The sequence below is a fragment of the Sturnus vulgaris genome, chromosome 4 (assembly GCF_052056855.1).
Source record: "Sturnus vulgaris isolate bStuVul1 chromosome 4, bStuVul1.hap1, whole genome shotgun sequence".
In the NCBI taxonomy this organism is placed as follows: Eukaryota; Metazoa; Chordata; class Aves; order Passeriformes; family Sturnidae; genus Sturnus; species Sturnus vulgaris.
This window is the reverse complement of record NC_142246.1, coordinates 70,791,266-70,809,496: the sequence shown is the minus strand read 5'-3', so window position 1 is coordinate 70,809,496 and position 18,231 is coordinate 70,791,266. Positions and strand designations below refer to the sequence as shown.

Here is an 18,231-nt window from a genome sequence, read left to right as displayed (position 1 = left end):
CAATAGAGGCTGGTGATCAATAGATGTTCAAGTTGTGCTGCTCTCCCTCCACATGAGCATCAATAATAATGAGTTCTGAAACGCTCCCTGGTGTCTCTGCATGGGCAGGAACTGTTCTGATTGCAACAGGCACTTCTCGTGTGTGGCACATCTTCAGCACGAAATTGATACCTACACACAGAGCCTGGTGTCATCGACATCCAGCTCACAGCCCAAACTATTCTGGAGTTTTGTTAAGAATGACAAGATTAACGATTAAAATGCTTCAGCCTTTCTAAGTCCTCACACAGTTTGATGGCAAATAAGTCTTCAAAGAGATTTATTTTTGTTCCTAGCAGCTGGATATCTAGAGCCTGCCGTTCCTGAGGGAGTCCCAGAGAGCCACTTGATGATGGGAGTGTTTCACAGCTGTAAGAGACTCGGATTGTTAAACAATGACTCGAGCTGGAACACATTTTAGTGACCAGACTCTGCGAGCCCTGAGGTCTCTAATTGCCTGCAGGCAGCCTGCTTATCACTGCAAACCTGCAGCTCCCCTCGTGTAACGTGAGCAGGGAAAGCCTGTCTTCAACATGGAATTCTATTACAAGGAAATCATTCCAGAAAAAAAACAAACAACAAGAACACACCTTTACACCCCATTTTTCTGTTGTCAGAGGGGCAGGTGGGCTGGGGGCTCGCTGACATCAGGAAAATGGATATTTATTTACACTTACACGGGAAAGCTGCTGTGAAAATTAATTGTTTTCCTTACCTACAGACAACACTTGTTTACAAGGCAATTACTCAATTACAAACACTTCCATTCTGAATTTGAGTGGAAATTAAACTTGGACAATGCCAGAGGAACATTGGGGAAGTCACAATGACAAAAGCAAAGCTTTTGTAAAGCACCTTATAAGCCACATTTAAAAATCACTTTGAAACACTCATCAAAGATTTAATTACAGGCTCTGCACTGATTTGTATTATCAGGCCTTGATTATTTCTGCAAAATATGCTACATTAACTCAAACATGATGGAAATGTAGATTGAAATAGCTTTAAAGTATTATAATTAAAATTAAATCACCATAAACAAAATTAATGAATAACATTTTCTGGTTCATAGCCCTAGTTTTTAGGGAATTTGTTCACTAGCTGATTAGAATGCCAAAAGTGGTCATTTTCTATCACGTAACACAAATCTAACTACACAAAGCTCCAGTACAGCCTTGAAATCAAAAAAATCTTACAATCCATCTTACTTTGACAGAAAATAAATATATTAATAACGATTTCTAGGAGGCAAAAAAAAAATCCCCATTAAATCTGGCATCTCTTTAAAATTTCTAAAAATTATTTAAGACAGTTTCCTAGATTTGTTTAGTTTGGTTTTAATTCTGTAGCAAGGTATTCTGGGTGATATTGTTCACAATAAATGCATTTGCCTTAAAAAACCTAATTTTATTTATATTTCAGGCAGTCACAAAACTACAATTAATCTACAAAAGAAATAGCTACAATTCGCCCTGAAAATTCATCTTTTTTTGAATGTCACATCTAAGAACTTTGTCACAAAACAATTCAAGTTCTACTTTGACTTTTTTCCTCCCCAGAAGTACAAATTATTTGGGATGCCTGACTGACTGTACATAGAATAATTTGCAAGTACCAGTGCCAGTAATTTTCAAGCACCCATCACATTTTAAAGGCAGAAATATTCAATGGTTTTGGATTTTTAAAAATGCCAATAGTGACAATTTTGAAGCCACTGGGGCTGTGTCACTGTGCCAGAAATCAAACTGCTGACAATGTGCATGTTCACAGGGGAAGAGCAACTGATGGAATATGAGAAACTTCAGCTCTGAAGGCAGGTGAGCTCAATGTTAGGAACTACCTGAGCAAAATAATAGAGAATTAAAAGGATATTTTTATGAAAGAGGAAAGATATTTTAAATGAAACCCACTCTTGAAAAATGCTACTGCTCATTTCCACGGAGTAAGTGGAATCCCTCACTTTGTGCACTTTAAACACGTTTACAATAAAGGGATATTCCAGGACAGAAAATGATTGGCCACATTTCTCTAGGGATGATGCTGAACCCAGGTTTTTCCCTAAAAATGCCCAAAATTCCTAAGAAAAAAACCCACACATCTTTGCTGCAGTAATCTGGCACAGTTCTTTCTGTGTATTTCTGGCTAGAATGGACAGGGAACCTTTTTTCCTAGCTGGGAGTGAAGTTGTCACCTTCTCAAGAGATTGACACACAGGGCTGCTCAAAATGATCCTCCCTCCTTTGCAAGGCCTCCATAAGAACGAAAACCAAGAAAAATCTCAACCATTTGGGGATGGAGAAATGGGGGAGCTTTTTTTTTTTCTTTTTTCCTGTGGGTGACTCATTATTGCAAATTCCAGCAAATGCTGGCCTTCAGGTGGCTTTTCCTCTCAAGTGTTTAAGTAGAAATAGATGGAGATAATGATGAATTTAATTACCACCTGAAGCTCTTACAGGATCAGGTCTGGAGGGAAGCAGATTTCAGTGTGTCCTCAGCTGTGGAACGAGAGACAGGTGCAGACTGAAAAAAAAAATTAAAAAAATGTCTGTTCTAATCACTCCTCTTCAATGCAGCTGGTTGAACAAGAGCACAGAGGTTTTTTTGGACCATGCTTGGAAAATGGGAATTTTCATCTCTTTGTTCTTAATGTAGTGTGCAGAAAGGTCACTTGTTCTGGCAGTGGCTAATGTGTGACATCTGAGCAGCTCCTTAGCAGGGTAAATTGCTGTAGTTCAGAGGTATAAATAGCCCCAGCAGCACTCACCAGCCGAGGAGCTGCTCAAAAACGCTTCTGATTCATTTCCTGTTACCGGCTTGGTCTTCCAATGCCTCTGGAGAAGTTGCTGGCAGCACACTGAAACCCCATTTGCAGAGTGGCATTTCCACACTTTTGCCTTGCATTGCCAAACCAACACTTGATGCCTCCTATTGATCACATTCCCCCACCTGTGCTGGTGGCCTCGGCAGGGAGCCAACCCAGGAACCTTCCTGGTGCAGTCTGGGCTGACCCCATGCAGATGAGCTGTGGCTTTAATGCCTCCTGTCCAGCATCTGCTCATTCCTGCCCCTCCATCTGTCTGTCCATGGAGTCCTCTAAATGTGTGGAAGGACTTTGTGCCCTTCTTCCCCTGGCACACAGGGCTGGAGGGTATAAATATCCTTCACTTCTGAGTGGACACGTGCAGCTCTTAGCTCTTAAAGAATTTCTTGTTCAGCAGCATTTCAGTGACCAACAAACACTGATTAAAAGCCCCTGTTCAAGTAGAGCATTTTTTGGTAATTTGGCTTTAAATACCATCACGGCTCACATGGCATTTACAGGCACAAGATTCAAGCAGTTGCAGAAAGAGGTATTGGAGCAGCAGAACCCAAAATTCACACAGCAAACCTGGGAGTAGGGTCTTTTTCTACAAGGTTGTAATATCAAGATGATGAGCTCCATTTTTCTGCCACCCACATGAGTTCTGATGAAGTGTAACTAAACTCACTGAAGCTCCTGATGGAGAATTCCTGCTGTCCTCAGGACAGGCCAGTGCCAGCAAGTGATGTAGCTCCTGTATTACGTGTACAGCTGAGATTTTGCTTCAAGCTAGGGAAAATGGAAGCATCTGGAAGACAGAGGGACAGAAGATTCTTTTAGGGTTTCTCTCCTGAGTCCCAGTGACCAGGTTGGTCAATCGAGGTGGGCCAGAGGCAGGAGCCTGAGTCAGTGGTTTAGGTGCAGTCCTTGCCACCCCTCTGTTTCCTGGCTGTTCCTTTAGCATTGGTGCCCTAGAAATGCAAGTGGCAGAGACATGGGTAAGAGGGCAAAAAGGAAAAGAGAATTTAATGTCAGATTTTGGGCCACAAAGTGAGAGTGTGGAGATGGAAAAGTGTTCACATCCCAACCTGCCTGTACTCCATCTGTTTGCAACAAGATACTCAGTCCCTGTGTAAAGCAGAGGGAAAATGGGATGAGTTTGTTTTTTTATTACACACTCATGTAGATTTTGAAAGGAGGAAACCAAGCAAGCCAAAATTAAATATAATTTTCTCTTTTTCCCCATAGATTCAGTCTGGATGGATGCCAAACCACATTTTGGAGGGGTGAGAAAGGCCCAACATCTGCTTCTGGTGTAACTGTTTGTATCTTCACTCTAAGAGAATTAGGTTTGAAATAATCTCAAATTGTCTGACACCTGTATCCTATTAGAAGTGACACATGGAAACACCTTCAGCATACTGAATTTAGCACCATGTCAACAGTTTAAAGTGAACAGGGAAAAAAAATGGTAAAACTCATTGCTTCCCAGTTTCTGCTGGAGCAGACCTTGTGTCATTGCACAGGATCCTTACTGCAAGCTGGATGCATAAACATAATGGGGTTGGAAGCAGCAATTATAATATGGTTTGTATCCCTGCCTGTAGCTGGAATTGAATTCAGCAAGGCACCTCAAGGTGACTGCAGGATTTTGAGCTCAGTGCAGGCACACCTGTGGGTGGGCTGGGTGCCAGCCAGCACATAGGACACAGACACACAGCAATTTCAGGGACTTTTTTTCCTGAAGCTCAGCTTTGGCATCTTGCAGCTTATGGGACTAGCAACCAGGGATTGATTTTTAACTCTCTTCCCACTTGCAAATTCCTTGCTTTTAGGAACAGATCTGGTGACCTTTTCCCAGATAACACACTGACAATAAGATCCAAGTTATTCTGTGAAGGATATTTGTTAAAATTCATAAAACTTTATGACTGCTATAAAATTTATACTACCTAAAAATACACTATCCATTACAAAGACAAATGTCTTCTCATTTATTTTTAACCATGTTCCTTGGAGAACTTTGAATGGATTTGTTTCAAGAGATTGTTTTTCGTGTTAGTCTGGGAGAAAAGGAAACTGTTTACTTTTTAAATAGTATTGTTTTTCAGCAAATCTGCATCTTCAAGGAGCAGTATCTAGAGTTAAGAACACAGGACACACTGCATTTTAACCATGAATTATGGCATGCTAATAAAAACATGCTAAAAATAGACAAATGGCAATTATGGATAGACCAATAACATTGAACCATTTTCTTGAGCAAAGTGTGCATGCAAGACCCTGTGACAAGAAAAAGTGTCAAGTACAATTTAGGTTTTTGTTTTGCCCCAGGACAAGCCAAATGCACTTTTGGAATGGTGTGGAACTAGTGACACTAAACAAATGATAATATGTAATATTTTAAATGCACCCATAGCTGAAAAATAGCAGAGAAAAGCTGGAGAACAATGAAACCTGTTTGAGGTGAAATTTATTCTAAGGAGACTTTACAGAAATTTCAAACCTACTTAGATTTGTTATTAATAGAGCTCAGTCACTTCTAATTTATTGGTTTAACATGACATACACTGCTAAGGTCAAAGTCTCCTAAAATGCTTGAAGATCTATTATTGACCATTTTCTTACCTCACACATGAAAAGCTGCCTTACAGCTTCCTTCACAGATGGGCCCAATGCATGGAAACACGACCATCAACACTTTCTGATTTATGTAAATGTTATTCAGTTTGTCTTCCTAAAAATTCATTGGCCTGGAAAAATAAAAGGGTTGTTCACTTTATATTTTCAGTGGAAAATGTTTATGACAATATGATTATGGAGAAAAATGCAAGCAGACCAAAGTATAATAATATGTAAATGGACATTTTCAATGCTATTGATCTGGGTGGTTTTTTGTTTTTTTTTTCTAATTTGCTTTCTGGAAGGCTCAAATGAAAGCAGCCAATCCTATTCACTAACTCAGTAAACTCGTGGTGTCGCTCAGAGCAACGTGAGTTTGAATTCCAATTGAGTTGGAATTTCAAGAGTGCTTCCCAAAGTTCCTTTGGAGAATAAGCATGTCTGAGTAGGGCTGTGCTCTGCCAGCCAAGCTCATGCTTGGTTGTCACAGAGTAAATTCAGTGTACATTTATCTGGCACAAGTTACTCAGCCATTTTGAACAACTTGACCGCAATGTGTGATCACCAGCGGAGATTTTTCTCCACTCAACATGCATATGCAACTTTTTTCTGAGAAAATGTGGTTTTGTTGCTCTCAGACACAATTTGAGGGCAGATCACTCATATGCTGACAATATGGCTAAATATTGATGTTGGTGTTATTTGGACAGCAGTCCCATAACATATTGCATCTATCAAACAATTACCTTGTCACTACCTCTTTAAAGACCAGAAATATGGAAGTGCACAAGCATTTGTTGATCCATGTCATTCCCCACACCAAGAACTTGCAGCTGGAAACCAACAACCTAATTTGTACCTTGTTGGGCCACAAGACCTTCTGAGAATTCACTGTGCACAGGAAATCCAGACTTCTCCAAGTGTTTCTTGGCTGATTCTCTGGGCTTCCGGTAGATTTTTATTGCATTCTAACCCAGGGATTGCATCCCTTAACCTATAATGCTGAAGTTATTCTGAATTTGGTTACTGGTTTCTGCTGAAACAGAAATGAACTTTAGCACTTATTTTTTCCTGATGTAGAATGGCTGATTTTTTTACTATGAATATATACAAAATCTTCATCATTCTCACCACAATAAAGTAATTAAAGAGATGAGAAAGGGAAATCCTTTAATGACATGAAACTTATTCCTTCACCTCTATTCTTTCCTTTCTTAAATGACAACTGTTTGGAACAAGGATCCTGCTCCTCAGTAACCTAAAAGCAGCCCGTGTTAACTTGTCATTGCAGCAGGAACATTTACAGCCAACATAATGTCATTTGCTCTACTGTGGTGTGTTTGGATAGCAACTGTAAAGTTGCCATTTTTCACAGCTTTTCAGGATTTATGAAGAAAGCCCCCATGTTTTTACTGTTTTCATTACCACACCATTTTTCTAGTGACTTGCCTGGATTTTGCTAACAGAAATAACAACACCCCCTCAAGTCTGCCATCTTATTTTTCCAAGAGTGCAAAGGAACACAGACAGGGGGCTGTGTCAGCCCTAACACCGCCAGGGGTCTCAAACAGTGCAGTGGTCCCACTAAACTGAATTTAGGCACCCTCTCAAACACCATCAGTTACAAACTGCTCCAGAGCCATCCCTGCCTGCAGCAGCCTGTTGGATTGTACCTGGAGATAAGGGATGGACATGACCACTGGCTTGGCCAAGAGCTGCTGGTGCAGTGCTCAAGGTCACTGCCAAGCACCTCTGCACGTGCTGGGTGATGAATGGCCACGCTCAGCCATGCTGATGGGCCCATCCTTCTCACAGGCAGTGACCAACACTGAGCAGCTGGCAGCAAGGCTGCTTCATCTTCCCTCTGCTCAGGGGGGAAAAGAAAAGAAAAAGGAAAAAGCCCACTATTAGAAAAAGATTTATCAGCAAACGTGGCAGAGCCATGCTTGACCTCCATATCTTCTCTTGTTTCCCAAAGGCAGCACGTGTAAGGTATTTCCTGTCTTTCATGTTACTGGCTGGAATGCATCATGAAGTCCAAATTTGCAACCTGCTGTCTGTTTTAGTCATTAGGCATCATTTTCTTTGTCTCTTGATATGAACTGCAGCCAACTGTCCACTGTTGTAATAATGCACAATTTCTTCACTATTCCCCCTTCTCCTGGATAAATAAACAAAAAAAAACCCCAGCCAGGCTAAAAGCTGCAATTCAGTCATTGGCTGAGGCTGCTGTGTCTTACACTACATTATTCCCACATCAGCACACCACACTCTGCTCTAGCTCACCAAAACTTTAGTCACAGTAGCCTCCACCTGTTATTCAGGGGCCAAAATTCAAAGGTTAATGAAGAACAATTAAAAGTAGCTATTAGACTTCAATCAAGCTTATCTGATGACATGAAAGATGGAGTTTACTGGCTGCAGCTTGGTTCTACATTCACTCATCTGTCCATAACATCCAAGCATTGTGAACTACATATTATTTTTTTAAATTATATCCACTCTGCAGAGACATACCTCAGGTTATTAAACTACTGTATTATCTCTGCCAGCTGTGTATCTTAGAATAATGTTCTCAAAAGAGTTACTCAGTATTTCAACCTGTGACATCTTCAAAATCAACTGAAGACAATTTTTAAGGACAATAAAATATACATGCCCTGTAAAAGGCAGGTCTGGTTATGCTTTGATGGCCACAAGTGGTACATGAGTACTGGTTATGCCTTTGCCCCACTAAGATAATATATATATTTAGTAAATGTGTTCAAAATGAAAGAAGCTCCTAGAATTTCTGCCTGTATATATAACAAGAGAAAAGAAAAACTAAAATAGGTGCACATGACAAACTGATACCTGATTTGAAAACCAAATGAGAGGGATCTCACTCTCACAAAAAGTGACCTGTGGGGCTGCTCTGCCACTCCAACAATAAAAGTTTATTCTGTGAGGAGCAAAATCAGTAGAACTTGATTTCCTGCTATTTTTTGTCCCCTAAGTCTCCTTCCAGTGCCCTAAGCCACGTGCTCTGCATGGGGATGTGTGGATATCTGCAGTGGAGCTGGAGCCATGGGCTGCCCCAGCAGCTGCTGTCAAACCCACGAGGTAACTGATGGGCTCTGCTGGTGTGTCAGCGTGGGCACCAACAGGAATCCTTCCCTTCCATCCAGCTCCCAGTGTTCCTAGCCACCACAGGCAATTAAGGTGATTAAATCCCATCTCAGAAATTGCTGAGCCCTTTCCAAGGGTATGAAGGGGAGACTGAGTGAGGTCAGACCACAGCAGGCTGCCCTGGTAGGTTATGAGCAGCCCATTCCTCTCGTTCAGCACAAATGCACAAACCCACACAATGAGAAAGAAGTAAAACAATCTTTGACTGTGTTTCACAAACAGTTCAGCAGCTGCTTTTTAAATTATGAGACAATTAATTTTTTAATAGTAATTTTCTATCAATCACTGCAAGCAAGTTGAAAAGACCTGAAGGTCAACTCATATATTCATCTCCAAATGCAATCATGTTATTTATCCATGTCCCTCCTTTGAGTGAAAACTCAGGAACTGGCTTTGTTGTTTTCAATGGTTTGGAATTTCAAGACAGAAAACTGATAGACTCTGTGCCAGTTTTCTCCTTGTTCAGTTAAAAATATTGTTCTGAAGGGAGGGAAAACACTGAATTCAGTTCTTCTACAATAGCAGCTTCACTCTTTCCTTTATATGAAAAGTTGCAGGATCCCAGACATGAGTCACCTCTTTGGAAGAAAAGGATGGAATATTACAAATATTTTTGCCAAGGGGCTTCACCAAGAGGTGGGAGACTAATGAAAAGTGTCTGGCCATGCCATGCATCTCCCAGGCTCACTATTTCCAGCCTTTGCCTCACCACACCCATTTACTTTGGAAGATGTGAGCTCTGGTGGAGTAGGGATGCTCAGGCAATTTGTACCTTTGTGTTGCCAGGTGCAGATCACACTGTGCAGTTCAGAGCCTCAGCTCTAGATTGTGGGCTGATAGCCTAAATCATTAAATCAGGAATGACTTTCCTTATGGCTTGAAGAAATTAGTTGACTCTCATTACCTGTTTTAGTTCTGGATTTTCTCATTAAATAGATCCTAAAAAAGATCACTTTGGAGAAGTTTTCATAGTGAGAATTACAAACATCTTTCAAGCAAGGAGATCCTTGCTAAGAGGCATTTTCCTTTAGTTCAGTCCATTAAACATGTTTGAAAGCAGCCAGCAGAAGAATAAGTTCTGCCTGACTGACAGACAAGGCAGGATATCTTATTAGCAAAAATTATTTACCTACTTAATGGCTCATGGGAACTCGTGTTCCCACCAGTCACAGAAGCCATTTTTACAGCTTTATGTGTAGTTAATAAAACCCCAAAGAACCCCCATATCTTTAGACTATATGACAAATCATTGTCATAGACAGAGATGTAACTGCAAATTTAGGTATTTTGGAGCCAAAGTAATGCCTATCTTCCATAAACTGCATCTCTGATGAATTGCTCAGTGCTCACAGATTGCAGCCCATTTGATAAAGGAAAAAACACTTTGTGTTTTCATCACTGAGGGACACACAACTGGGCTGAGGGGTAAACCAGACTGGCACATGAAAAATCCCTGTTAGGAAAAGCACTACTGGCCTGACTGCACCTCCCATGGGATTCAGAGATTGACACTGCTTAAATTCACAGCTTTCCAGAAGGATGAAGCTCACTCCTTATTCATCTTTGCCACCATCTAAAGAATTAAGAGAGTGGCTGGTGATGAAGAGCACATCAATCATGTTTATTGTGACAACCATGACTGTTATAAAACAGACACTCTTGCAGCACATGCTAACCTCCTCCATGCTTTTTCTTTCTTCATTAAAAACTTGTTGAACATTCAGTTCAGGTCTCCTGGGACAGATGCCTAGAAAAGTGCTGATTGCAGGAATAAACTCATTTCAGGAGCTGCTCACAACACACTATTTGCAGGTATGGGTCTAGGTGTAGTGCTGTTCTCACAGCTGCAAACTCATGCAGTGATTTCTTAAAGAATGGCTCTGAAGAGTGTTCAGGAACATCCAGCTATGGAGAAAAACAGCTAACAGAGAGATATAGCTTTGATTTGCTATTTAGTTCATCTGAATCTTTATCCTTTATGCTGGAATGGCTGAGCACAGGGAACAATTAGGAAATTTCTCAATCAAGGTCAGCTCATGCACAGCCAATATGAAATTACTGTTAAAGTTTATATTCAAAGTTTTCAAATGGGCTAAGGAAAGAACATAGAAAAAATGCCTTTGGGTTGAAAAAAAAAGGGAAGGCTTCAAACTAGGTAGTTTGAACTGACCCACAAACTCTTGTTCTGAAAACAACTTCTTCCTGGGCATTATGAGGTGTTAGCAACCTTTGGTCAAGCTGTCAACAATGGAAGAATGGCTGTAGCTGCCCCTTACCTTCCCTGGCTAAAAATGTATCCTGGCTTGATTTGTTTCCTATGCTCTAAAGTTGCACTGGGAAAGAACAGGACAATCTTGCTAAAAAATGCAAATGGAAATACAGTTTTCAGATGAATTTCTTAAAAATAATTTTTTGAAAAGTCTTCATGAAGCAAAGACTCACCAATAAACATTTTTAAGATGCACCTTGCCACTAAGGAAGCTGGACAGGACTCAGTTTGACAGACCATGGGGAAGAAACAAAGTTTCTAGGCAAGACAACCCAAGAAAAATGAGTCTCTACACATTACACCCAAGCTGTTCTCTGTGCAGAGACAGAGAATCAGAGGCCTAAAGCAAATATTTGAGTCATCTGATCCATATGCTATAGCCACAACTCATTAGATATCTGCTAATTACAGCTTTGAAAGATGCCATGGAGTGACACAAGGCAGCCCTAGATGTATTTAGTTAGTTTTACAACTGAGGAGTGTAAGAAACCCTTGGGTTCTTTCCTACAGTCAACAGCTTCAACAAAGAGCTCTCCATTAATTGCAACCACATCTTGTCTATTTTTATGTATGAGAAACACTACAGGCCTTATAAAAACCATAAAACAGCCATTGTCATTTAGGGATGCTATTAATCAAGGCCTTCTCGAGTGCTTCCCCTGCTCAGCTCCCTTGCCCAGCTCTCAGCCCCTTGGTTTTTAAGTAGGAGCAGCGTGGCCATGTGCAGCCCTTGCAGAAAGCTCAGGGTTTTGATTTTACTGCAGAAAACACTCAGCTGTGATCCCTCTTGCAAAGGGGAGACCCTCAAGAGTTTGCAGGCATTGTCAGCAATGTTAATGACAAAAAGAATCAATGTGACAAAAAGGATTGAAAATACCCACTTTGTTCTGAAAGTACCTTTCATACTTGGCTTTCCTCCTCCACTTCTGGAAAATCAGTGCAGCAAGCAGAAGAGAAGCTGAATTCTTTTGGCACTATCTCAAACAGTTTTTTTCTGGGATCCTGGAATACTGAGACCCAAGATTAAGAAAAGCTTTCCAAGGGTTAAAGTTAAGGTTGCCTAATGAAGCTGAAGGGTTGTCATTATGTAAGGACAATTTAGACAAGCCTCTGTTAGGAACATTATTGTAAAGATTCTTCTTTGAGGCAGAAGCATTGATTTAACCATAACCTAAGATATTCTTGCTATTTCTGGATGCTCTAAAACTCAGAATCACCCCCCTCCCAAACTGCCACCCAGTATTTTAACAGTCTTCTGTATAATTTGTAAACTCCTTTACAATTCTCTCAGGAGCTCTGCACAGACATGCTTGCAATCCCTGAGGAAGACTGAAAACTCAGTTACTTATAACAAAAGCAAAAAGGAAAAAAAAACAAAGCCAAACGGGATTGTTATCTCACTGAGAAATAAAAAATGAGGCAGAAGACACACAGGATAAAATAAGATAGCAGAGCCACAGCAGTAAAAATTACGAGTTACCAGAGCAATATAAATCCTGTTAGCAGGTTGGCAGAAACCTGACATTTCCAATTCTCCATAAAGCTATTATACACATCTACTGAACTACAAAATTAAGGCTAGTTCTGCCAGTTTGAGTCATGGCCAATTCAGACAAGTTGCAAAGCTGATCTCTTTTTGAGTCCGTGTTGGACACCTTCACTCTGCAGCACCTAATTTAGTGCTGCATGAGATAAGCTTTGAAGCATTATTCTGAAACGTTTTTTCAAGGTGTCTAGAAAACAGTTAAGCATTGGAGGGTAACTTTGGAGTGCCTCAACTTCTTTTTTTCCCCCTCCTGACAAATGAAATAGAAAATTTTCAGCTCAGATTCACTGCTTCAGGCTCCTAGTTTGAGATGTGCCTCTGAGCGTTGTCCTCAGCAGCCCGTAGCCAGGTCACCAGTTATCAGAAACACAGAGAAGAGAGCCAAAAGAGACCCTGGGTAGTCCTTTCCCCTGCCCAAAAGATCCAGCACACAGGAAGAGGATGGCTGAGTAGGGCAAGCCAGCAATAGCATGGTTCATCCATGTGGTTTTATGGGGCAGTTAACTTTTATTACCTGGTAATTAGTGAGGAAGGCTTCAGACAAGCTGACTCTACAGCCCACAAGGCAGCAGACTTGTGTGGGCAGTCAGCTCACAAAAATCACTCTGCAAGACTCGTGTTTCAGAGGGGAAAGTCAGTCCATTAGGAAAGCCAAGCTCAAGAAGACAGTTTAGCCATATTTCAGTAGTATCAGGAAAGAATATAAATACCAACTCTTAAGTTAAAAGAAAACAAAAAAGCAGGCAAAGAATAGGAAGAAGTTACAAGGTACAACAACAAAATTATGAAATAGCTTAAAAATAAAAAAAGGCTGGAGGGCAGGAATCAGATGACAAAAAAAGTGTTTGTGAACAGAAAGGAAAAGGGTTTAAAAGTTGAAGTGGGCAGGCTAAGCTTCATGCTGCAGAGCAAACTCTTGTTTATGGGATCATCCCTGAAGTGAGTACAACAAGGAAGAGTGAAGAAGAGGGAAGAGACGGCCTTAGGAGAGGTAAAATGAATAAATACTGAACATGCTCATTTTTCAAAGCAGAAACACCACAATCCACAATGGCTGTTGCTTTAAAGCAGTGGGTATCATTACCAAGGAAGTCACTTGGTATTTCCTCCTCCTTTACTGCTCCCTGCTGTGGTACTATTTTTCTCCATACACTCAGTATGTGTGAGCAGAGCACATTAATGTTCATAAAATCAGTGCATTCTTCTCTCTAGAGGCACTGAATGTTTGTGAAATGAGCACTTTGGTGAACCTCAGGCTGCTTTCTCTGAGCTAATACCAGTTAACAGGTTTTGATCCTCTGTACCTGTTTTAAACTTTATTTAAATTTTAAACCCCAAAAGATATCAAACAATCCTGAACCATGTGATAAACATATGCCAAAGCCATATAATTTCCAATCTCTTCTATTCATTCTTTGCAATAAAAAGCAAAAATTACAGTTGATTTACTGTGCACTCAAACATTGGGAGAATACAGGAACATGTGGGATCAGTTTAGGTCAGGATCAAAACCCCATAATTTAGCTGAGAGCAGCTTCCAAACTAAGCTCATATTTTTTCAGACTATATTTATAGTGCAGTTACTATGTGCCAGTACATCATTAAATGTCCTAAAAACTAAACCCACCCTATTCTTTATGGGAAGGGTTTTTTCCCCTTAAGTCAGAAATACCCATTCCACTGGAATTCTGCAGGAACCAGCAGCACTCACAGCATTCTGCCCCCATCCATCTCCAGTCCTGAGGGCTGCTAAGCTGTCTGCAGCCCTTTTTTGTTGCTGGTAAGAGCTCACAGTCTCCTGTTCTCCCTTCCTTACATGCACCTTGGCCTGGTTAGAACCACTACTCCCCTGGCCAGCTTGAATTGGGAAGTAGAGCTGACAAAAAAGCAGAAGAGATTTGGGATGAACATGAGTGTCTGGTTCTACCAGCAGCACATCAGCCTCGAGGATGCCGTAGAGAAGAGGGAGGGATAAGTTACAAAGGCAGAAAAAACGAAAAAAGAAAACCAAAAAACTCAGAAGCTGAACAATGCAGCCCTGAACATTCATGCTGTTGTCCAGTCCACTGCCCAGAATTCTGGATGGGGAGAGTGAGGACCGACTCCCATTTCCACTCCTTTTTTGTGCTACTGAGCTCTGTCGTGGGCTGCTCTGTCTGCATGGCACAAATCGTGATGCAACTGTCAAACCTTCTGCTTCCTGCTCTGCGTGCTCAGCCACACAGTGCTGGTTCAAAGCCTGATTATTTCCGACCCTGCTGCATTAAAGCTGCAAACTGAGTGGAGCATTGTGCAGGAGACAAATTGGCCATGCATCAGAGCTCTCAGTTCAATGCTCTTACTAGAGGAATGGGGTGTTTTGATGAATGTTCAGAGCTGAAAACTTTGCCTTATCACACAGAAGTTGCTGTCTGCAGGGAGAGGCATGGGCAGAGTAATGCTGCCTGGAAAAGCAGCCAGCTGACTCCATAGCTCTCCCAAACAACACTGGGACATGCTGAGCTCAGGAAGCAGTGGGAGAAGAAGGAAAATCATGTCCCAGACTAAATCAAGAGTCACTCTGCTTTGCAGAATTTACAGCTGCTGCAACATCCACAAACACAAAACCCCAGCTGAAAATGAACTATTGCAAGACTTTCTTTTTTTTCCCCTCTTTTTTCTTCCTTTTCTTTTCCAACTCGAATGTGTGCAAAAGATGCAGTCTGAGTATTAAATGCTTTTCCAAGAAGAAAATGACAGCCTCAGAAATAAATACTCCCTTTTATGGATTTATGGAGCCAGTGCACATACAGTGGCAGGAAACTTTGCCAGGTTGCTGTAAGCATTCACGAAATGGTCTCTAACATCTGACTGGAAAGCACTGCAATATTCAGTGGGATGGACTGAAAGGCAGCCAACATGGCAAATATCTTGGGTGTTTCTACACCAATAATTACCTTTTATCAAACTTGAACTAGTGATGTCAAAATATTTTTAGCTTGTAGTCATGAAATGGGCAACAAACACAAGTTTGCTATTTCACACTAACGTACTTGGTCTCAAGAGGTAAAGGACTCATCTGTTTCCAAATCAAAACACAACAACACAACAAAAAACCCCCCAAAAGACTCCCACAACCTTTTCATCCCTGTCCATGCTGTTGAAATCTGTCAGCCTGAACACAAATTACGGTTTTTCAGGACTTCTTATCTCTGATATTTCTCATGACATAATTCCTCCAGGGTAGACCTGAAAGGTAAAACACAGTTTTAAGCATGAATAACAAAACTGAGCCTTCCATCAACATAGATTTGTTGACAGGAGGAAAAAGGCTTGGAGACACAGAAAATATTTTGGCTAAAAACAAGCTCAGATTGCTGCGACACAGACAGCAAGGGGACTGAAGTCTTTTGGCTTCATAAAAATGAAAAAGAAATAAGAACTAGATTTTTAGCTTTGCTTTCAAACTCTGACTTCAGAACCAATTAAAAAAATATGATTAAAATTATTTTGTGAAGACAAACAAAACTGAAATCAAGCACAACCCTGTCAGCTGATACTGATTAAAAAGGGCTGTACAACTCTCTGATAGCCCAGTCTTAGTGACATTCATGATGTCAGCAGGTACTTTTGTGAATGTGGCTCTTCAACCTGAGCATTAAGAAAAACAATAAATTAAATAAACTTAGCCTGCCAGTGATCCTACAGCACCTTCTTTTTCTTTTTATTAAAGCAGTCAGAAAGGCAAAAAAAAAAAAAAAAAATCAAACTCACAAATCCTCTACCATTTCACTAGTGAGCTATAATATATTAAATCACAGATATGAGTCAACAACATCATGCTGCTGGGAAAAATGGGAAAGCATTGTGGGAGAATAAACAAGTGCCATCTGTAGAACACATGGAGCAATGCTCGTGCTCAGCTCAGTGGGGGGAAGTGGCTCAGCTGTGGGCACCACCATCCCGGGAGGATGTGGGCACAGCACAAAAAACCTGCAAAACAGGGACAAGGACAATGAGGGGCTTATTAGAGAAGGCTCAGGACTGCTTGTTCTGAGGAGTAGAACCCTAACCCAAATCCCCTTTGTGGCAGTCCTGGGACACGTGAGGAGCAGCTGGGAGGAAGGAAGGGTTTCCTTCACACCCCCAGCCCCTGGACACCATTAAGCTCTCTGAAGAGCAGCAGTGTCAGAGACAAGACTCAGACAAGCACCCTGGGATTATAAATTTGTGCAATACAATTTGGCTTTTTTCTGAGAAGTTCATCATGATCTTGCTGTGGGAGCTTGCTCTAAGTTTTCTTATCCCACTGCCAAAGTGCTCAGCTCTTCCTCCTGGTGTCCACCTGGGCTTTCCTTCCAAGCTGCTCCACTTTGCTCTTCCTCTTTCCTGTTCACTCATCACTGGTTTGTCTGTCTTTCTCCTGAGCCTTCCCTCCTAGATGCTGCAAAATGTGCTGGGTTCCCTTTGCTGACTCAGAAACACTTCCCTTGGAGCAGATAAAGAAACAAGACTAACTCAGCAGTTTCCATAGACTGACCAGATTGCACATTAAACAAACAATTCCGTTAAAATAAGTGGTATTAACTGAAAGTGCTTGAAAGCACAGCAGTGCTATTTTTAAATAATCATTTCTTTAATCTTTTAAATAACAACTTTGCATTTCAACGTTACTGTACAAAGTTAAAATGCTTCCAAGCACCACTATTCATTTAAGGCAGCAGCATTTCCATTTGAAATTATAGGCAAACAGAGAGAGAGTGGGTATGGAGAGAAAGAGAAAAGCCTTTTTCAGAATTATGTGTTGATAAATCCAAAAATAGAAACGTTTTCCAAACAAATTTTCTACGTGCAAGTATCCCAGTTTCCCAGCAACTCTGTCAGTGACTTAATGTTAACTTTGTGGGAAAGCAGCTCTGGACAAGAAGCTAAGAGCTTTTTGGAGTCTATTCATAACCCTGCATTTGCATCTGATAAATTGCTTCATTGTTATAAGAACCCCCCTTTAACGTGATGATTGATTTTTCTTGTTTTACACAAAAAACATTTGGTTTAAAATGCTAATCTTTCAGCATTTTCTCTATCATTACATTAGAAGTTCTGTCAAAATGTTTCAAAACTTCCAGAAAGTTGTTTAGGTGTTTTCCTCAACTAAAAACCATTTTATATGAGCTAAGTTTCTCTGCATTTTTATATAAACTGGCACTAATTTTTATAGCATGGTTTTAATAAGTTGAAAACAAAATGCTTAATTATCTAGATAATTATTCAAAACTAAAAGAAAATGAGTTGCAACACTGTTGTAGCCATAACAAGAAATACAAAATCTTGTCTGGTGTTTTCAATTAATATTCCAGATATTTGTCAATTCCCCAACTACATTTACAATTTCTTGAAAGAATGGCACAGGACTCAAGTTCCTTCTAATTTATGCAGTCGTAATTTTTTTTTTTACATAATGGACTTATTCATACCAACATGAGCAGGACCACACTCTGAGCAAGCTGCATCTTAAAAGTATTTCAACCCAGCTAATGCCAAGGTAGAATTTCTTTAGAACTTTTGAACAGAAATGAATTCAGGCAATTCCTCTGCCACAGTTTCAGCAGCAGCAAAAAGCTCCCCCAGCACACTCTGAGCTAGCCAGGCAAGCAAGGTGAGCAATGAAGTGCAGATCAGGTTTGTGCCAGCATCCAACAGAGTTTTTATCATGGCACTCCTCGTGATGGGCACGACAGAGCCCAGCCCCAGGGTATTTAAGAGAGTGGCCTCTTGTCCCCTCCTGTGCAGACCCATCCAAGCAGCACC

General features: G+C 40.8%; 1 long non-coding RNA gene across 1 annotated transcript in view; it reads right to left on the bottom strand.

Moving 5' to 3' along the window:
• Positions 1–2,559, bottom strand: part of LOC106859432 (uncharacterized) — a 39,682-nt gene extending 37,123 nt beyond the window's left edge. Inside the window, exon 1 of the long non-coding RNA XR_015803449.1 lies at positions 2,480–2,559. This is a non-coding gene — a long non-coding RNA (uncharacterized LOC106859432). The remainder of the gene's footprint in view (positions 1–2,479) is intronic.
• Between the last annotated feature and the right edge of the window lie 15,672 nt (positions 2,560–18,231).